Below are 7,112 nucleotides of genomic sequence, written 5' to 3'. Positions count from 1 at the left end.
TTTTTCTCTCTTCGGAGGGGGAAGCGAGCTGGTGGGGAGGGGTGGGAAGGGAGAAAATTGCGGCAATGAATGAATGGAAATACAAAACCTCTATAAAAAAATTATAAAAAAAATTCCACATGGCCCTGATACTCCATTTCTTTGAATATAGAAAGAAAATGAGGACTGAGGCACACAAATAGAGACATGTACACGAATGTTCATGACAATCTTATTCACCATTGCAAGAACATGGAAACAGCCCAGATGGCCAACCAAAATTGAATGGATCGAGAAATTATAGTATATTCACACAATGGAAAACTGTACAGCACACAGATAATGATTTTGCAAATTACTACCTAACTTGAGAGGAACTGGAGAGCATTATGCTGAGTGAACTAACTCAGTCTCTTAAGGACAAATACTGTATTTTACTGTATTATTGTAGAATGAGTATGAGGATCCAAGGGGGAGGAGGGTGGAAGCAGAGTTGAGAATGTGAGGTGGGGAAGATTACTCATGGGGCAGTACAATTTAACGGGTGGGAAAGCCTGAGAGAAATAGGAAATATCTGGTGTGGAAAAAACGATGTATTCTAATTATGTAAATAAACTAGTATAAAAATAATGTGAAATAGAATGTATATGAATATATGAAACAGTGTAAAAGAAAGATTGTATAAAACACAAGATATATGAATAAATGAAACATACTATAAAGGTATTATTATATGAAAATCAATCAATATTTTTAAAAATATCAATACACTAGTAAAGCATGTACAGGAATTCAAGGGGGGGAGGGTGGAGCCGAGGGATGAAAATAGGTAGGGGTGAAATCACAGGGCTACACAGTTTAGTAGGTGGCGGGAGGCACAAAGCAAATGGTAAGGATCTGGGCCAAAAGACAGGGTAATGATGGGTAAGGCCCAACGGTAATTCATTTTATTAAACATAACACATGGAAATAATTGTATGATGCACAATGTGAATGAACAATAGTGTGAAACAAAATGTATATAAATTTTGTAAGAAAACTAATAAAATGATGTGGAAAAAATCAGTACAAATATAAAAAAAATAGCCTAACCAGTGTGTACTTAACCTCCAGATAACCACCCTAAGCTATATAAAACTATTAAAATTACTTTGATAAGGATATGCAAACATAATTTAAAAATATAGGACACTTATTTATTTATATATGTACATTTGAAAACAACATCATAATAAATGCTATAAATCAATATGAAACATCTTAGAAATTATTGATGGTGAATGAATATTTCATAATTTGTCAATCAAAATATAAATTGATTCAGCGACAAACATTAAAGTTCTTGGGGATAATAATTACACTTTGATATCTCTTTTGCAGATTACAGTTTAAGCTGATACTCTTTTCTCTCTAGTGCTAGCTTTTCATGGGGAAAAAAAAACCACCTTACAAACAATTAGAAAACAAGAGAGAACTTCAGGAGATGAAAACCTTTTACTCTGTTTTTCTGGCTATTAACAGTACAGATGTGTTTAGGGAGAATTCTGTGCGAAGACCGCTTTCTGGTGGCTCCACGAATCCTGTCATGGTTCTGTGGCTCAAGGCATGATAATCACTTTGCTTCTGATTGACTAATGTGAAAGATCATTTGTTTGTTGTTGTTATATGCCCTCGAGTGGCCTACGACTCATAGCGAGTACAACAGCCCTAAACTCCGCATTGTCCTGTGCCAGTCGCACTGTCTCTGACACTCCCATCCCAATTATCCCAGTCACTGAATCAATCCACCTCATAGAGGGCCTTCCTCTCCTGTGCTGTCCCTCCACCCACCCTCCCAAGCATGATGTCCTTCTCCAAGGACCTGTCTCTCCTCACAACATGTCCAAAGTATGTTACAGGGAGCCTCAGAACCCTTGCCTCCAAGGAGCCACCCAGTTTAACCCTTTCCAGGACAAATCTGTTTGTTTTCCTAGCAGTCCATGAGTATTCTCAATACTCTTCTCCAGCACCACAGCTCAAAGGCATCAGTTCTCCTTCTATCCTCCTTGGTCATTGTCCAATTTATTATACCCAAATCTCCATGCACTGGAATACAGTAACTTCCCTCATTGAGAGAGGAGCATCCACACTCTTCTTCTAGAGTGCAACTTCTTTATAGCCACAGCACAGGGTTCTAGTGGTGTAGTATGTAAAGAGTTGTGCTGTTAATCCAAAAGTGACACCCCTGTGACAGTTCAAATTCATGAACTGCTGTGACAGAAAAATATAGACAATCTCTTCCTGTGTGGTTATGGACTCTGAAAACCTTCTGGAGTGTCACCTTTGAGTCAGTTCTAATGGTACTGAGCTTGAATTTTAAGTCCCACAATTGCTGTTGTTGTGTACCATCAAGTCGGATCTGACAGTTGACCCTGTGGTGGGTTTTCAGAGGCAGTTAATTGCATGGGAGGAGATTGCCCATCCTTCTTCTGTGGAGCAACTAATAGATTCAAACTGTGTACCTTTCTGATTGTAGCACAGCTTCTTGCTTCTAGGCCATTGAGTTCCCTTAGCCATGGTTGTTGTTGTTGTTATGAGACTCATAGCGACCTTTTGTACAACAGCCCTAAAATCTGCTCTATACCTTGCCAATCTTATTGTCTCTGAAACACACCTCTCCCCATTACCTGAGTGATGCAATCAATCCATGTCATTGAGGGTCTTCCTCTCCTGCATTTTCTCTCCACCTTACCAAGCATGATGTCCCTCTCCAAGGACTGATCCTGCCTTGCAACATGTCCAAAGTATGTCAGATGGAGCTTCAGAATCCCTGCCTCTTAGGAGCAGCCTGGCTTCACCCTCTCCAGGATGAACTCCTAGCAGTCCATGGTATATTTGATTCTCTTCTCCAGCACCAAAGCTCAAAGGCTCACATTCTGTCATCCCTAGTCATTGTCCAGCTTTCTGATGCATAGCAAGTAATTGCAAAGACCATGGCCTGTATTAGGTGCACCTTACTCTACAGACTGACATTGTTGCTCCTCAGTACCTTGGAGAGATCTCTGACAGCAGAATTTTCCAATGCAATTCACCTTTTAATTTCCTGGCTGCTGGTACCAAGAATGTTGATTGTAGAGCCAAGCAAAACGAAGCAGTCAACAATCTCAATCATTTCATTATCCATCATGATGCTGCCAATCAGCCCAGTGGTGAGAATCTGTTTTCTTGATGTTGAGTTTCAATCCACATTGAAGGCTGAAGTCCTTGACCCTCCGCAGCAAGCACTTCAGGTTCTCCTCAGATTCAGCAAGCACAGTCATGTCACCTGCATAATGCAGATTGTTGGGGAGTCTACCTCCAATCCTGATGCCACACTTCTCCTCACAAAGCCCAGCCTCCCGGATAATCTGTTCAACATATAGATTGAAAAATTGTGGAGATAGGACACATCCTGGAGTACACCCTTCCCAATTTTGAACCATGCAGTGTTTCCTTACTCTGTTCTGACAACTGCCTTCTGGTCCAGGTATGAGTTCTATATAAGCATGATCAAGTATTCTGGTATTCCCATTCTTCTCAGAGTCAACCACAGTTTGTTGTGGTCCACACAGTCAAATGCCTTTGCATAGTCAATGAAACACGGATAGACATTCCTCTGGTACTCTCTACTTTCAGCTGAGATCCATCTGACATTAAGTATAGTATCCCAAGTGCCACAGTCTCTTCTAAAATCAGCCTGCACTTTAGGTAATCCTCTGTTGATGTGCTGCTACAGTCGTTTTTGGATTATCTTCAGCAGAATCTTACTTGCATGTGATATCAATGATATTGTTCGATAATTTGCACACTCTGTTAGATCACCTTTCTTTGGAATGGGAACAAAAATAGTCAGTAGGCTAGGTAGTTGTCCTCTATATTTCTTGGTACAACTTGGTGAGCACATCCAGGGCAGCATCTGCTTATTGAAATATTAATTGGTATGCCATCAATTCCTGGGGCCTTGTTTTTTGCCAATTCTTTCAGAGCTTTCTCCTTCATCACCACAGACTCTTGCTCATATTATTTTATATTAAATAAAATTTAAAGAATTATATGGCTTTAGCGTTTCACATTTTAGTTTTCAAAGTAATATCCCTCTTCTTTTTTAACACTTTAAAGAGGTCTTTGCATAGATTTACCCAATTAATGATTTGGCTGCTACTTCTTTCACCACTGGTTATGGATCAAGTAAAATAAGATCCCTAACAACCTATTTTTTAATGTTTATTTTGATATTGCTTATTGGTTTACATGTGAGGATCAATTATTGTTTTATTTGTGTTAAGGCATATTTTATATTGAATATTATGGTCTTTGATATTAATTAGTAAGTAGTTCAAGTCTTCTTCACTTTCAGCAATCAAGATTGCAACATCTGTATGTCATCAAGTTTTTAACGACTCTGCTTCCAAGCTTTATGCCTCATTCTTCTTCATGTAGTCCAGGATCTCAGAATATTTTCTCAACATAATAAATAAACATGGTGAAAAGGCACAGCCCTTATACACAACATTGCTAATGTTAAATTATGCAATATATCCTGTGTTGTTTGTTGTTGCTGTTTTTTTAACTGTCCCTTAGACTATGTGTAGAATCTTCATCAGTGCAATAAGTGTTCTAGAATAATTATTTTTGTCAATATTATTCATAATTCATTATCTACTCAGTTATTTTCCTTTGAATAGCAAAAATAAAGTACAGGGCAATATTTTTTTCTGATCTACTTTTCTTTCAGCCGATCAGAAAAATATCTGTACAAAGATAAATAACTATACATCTTAATAAATTATGAATAACATTGAGAAGAATGAAAATTCCAGATCACTTACTTATGCTCAATAGAAACCTATACATAGATGAAGAAGCAGTTATTTCAAAAGAATAATAGGTTACTGCATTGTTTAAAATCTGGAAAGTTGTGTATCATGTTTTGTCCTTGCCCCATATTTCTTCAGTCTATATGCTGGGTAAATAATTCAAGAAACTAGACTATATTAAGCGTAATGTATCTTTAAGAAATAAGGAGAAAGACTCATTAGCGTTCTGTGATACAGACGATACATACTTACTTGGAGATAGTGAAGATGACTTTAAACACTTACTGGTGAAGATAAAAAATTACAGTTTTCAATGTGAGATACATCTCAAAATTAAGGAAACAGAAATCCTTACAAATACCAATAGTTAATATCATGGAAAATGGAGAAGTGATTAAAGTTGTGAAGGATTTGATTTTACTTGAATCTACAATCAACACTCATGGTAGCAGCAGTCAAGAAATGAAAAGTTTTGTGTGTCTTGTCTGCTATCAAGGACCTCTTAGAAGTGTTAAATAGCAAGGATGTCAATTTGTACTTGGTCTAAACTTTGATACATTCAATTGCTTTATATTCATGTGAAAGTTGGACTATAAATATAGATGGAATGAATAAGAAAGTATTTAAATGGTTTTGAAGGGAATTGTTGAATATATCCCATGGACTTCCAAAAGAACAAATAAAGCTGCTGTTGAGGAAATGCAACCAGAGTGGTCAATAAAGGCAAGGATAGTGAAATATCATCTCATGTATTTTGTGAATGCTTTGAAAGTGAGGAGGACCCAAAGCATTTGCTACAGATTAAAGACTACATACAGCTTTCAATATGGATAACATCTCAACAAAAAGAAAACAAAATATCTTCACCACTGAGCCACTAGGCAGCATCATAATAAATTGAGATAATACAGTAATTGTCAATTATTTTGGAGTCCTGTTGACCTAGTGGCAAGAAACTGTGCTGCAATCCCAAAGGTGCATGATTCAAGAAGCGCAATCTCCTCCTGTGCCAGTCAGATCACATTCAATGGTATACAACAATAGCAACAACAACAAAAAGATTGTCAATTAGTTTATCTCACTGGACCCACAATCAACAATCTTGGTACCTGCAGTCAGGAAAAAAAGCAAAGCAAAACAAAACAAAAAACACTCAACAACCTCATAAAAAAACCACATTTTGTGTTGGGAAAGTTTGCAGTCAAGTACCTTTCCAAAGTGTTGAAAAGCAAGGATATGAGTTTAAAGACTAATATGTGCTTGATCTAAGCCACAATATTTTCAAATACTTAAAAGTTGAACAGGAAATAAAGAAGACAGAAGAATCAATGCCTTTGAACTATGGTACTGGAGAAAAGCACTAAATATCACATGGATTGCTAAAAGAATGAACAAATATGACTTGGAAAGAGTGCAACCAAGATACTCCTTGGAGGAAAGGATGGTTGTTATGAATCATACTTGATTGACGGCACTTAACACCCACAACAACGTTTGCAAGGCTTATCCAAAGGCAAGGGGTTCAAATCCATCAGCTACTCCATGGGAAAAAGATAGGCCATATTTTTCCCTGGGATTTACAGCCTCTGAAAACCCAACAGGGGGCCACCTATGAGTCAGTCCCAACTCAATGGTATGTGACTACAAAAATAGCCTTTGGGAAAATATATCAAGCTTGGAAAAGTTGTTATTGTTGATTGCCATCTAGGTGAGCATGACTCATAGCAAGTCTGTGAACAAAAGACCTAGTGCCTTTCCATAACTCCTGTCATTTCTCCAAGTTCATAGAGTTTCCAGAGGCATATGGTTTAGGAAGAGGAAGCCACTCTTGCTTCCAAACTTGTTTTTCAACTGCGAACTCCCCAAAACACTATTCATGTTGGGAAATCATTCTTGTATTTGATACCTCTATGCCACAAGGTCCAGCATTACAGAAAACCCAGGTTACTTTGTACAGCACATTGACAAAGAATAATGTACAAAGTAGAAGAGTGTTCCTCCAGATATAACAGCACTAGTCTCATTTAGCAGTGATTAAGTGTCGTCAAGTTGAATACGACTGAGTGTAAGCTTTCACAAAAGACCTGAACTCTATTCTATAACTAACATAATTTCTGTACATTTATAGAGTTTAGGGAGTTTGTAAAGTTTCCAGAGGCATCTAGTTTAGGAAGTGAATGCCACACCTACTTCCCAACATAAAATAATCTGAAAGCTAATCTGAACATGGGAGGAACCTTTGCTCCTCCCCGACATCCGTTCCGGCAGAAAGGTCAAAACAGAGGCTCGGCTCTGACT

Source organism: Elephantulus edwardii, unplaced genomic scaffold (assembly GCF_000299155.1).
Source record: "Elephantulus edwardii isolate Elephantulus edwardi_28Jun2011 unplaced genomic scaffold, EleEdw1.0 scaffold00474, whole genome shotgun sequence".
NCBI classification, from domain to species: Eukaryota; Metazoa; Chordata; class Mammalia; order Macroscelidea; family Macroscelididae; genus Elephantulus; species Elephantulus edwardii.
The sequence above is the reverse complement of the archived record's forward strand: the minus strand, read 5'-3'. Positions refer to the sequence as shown.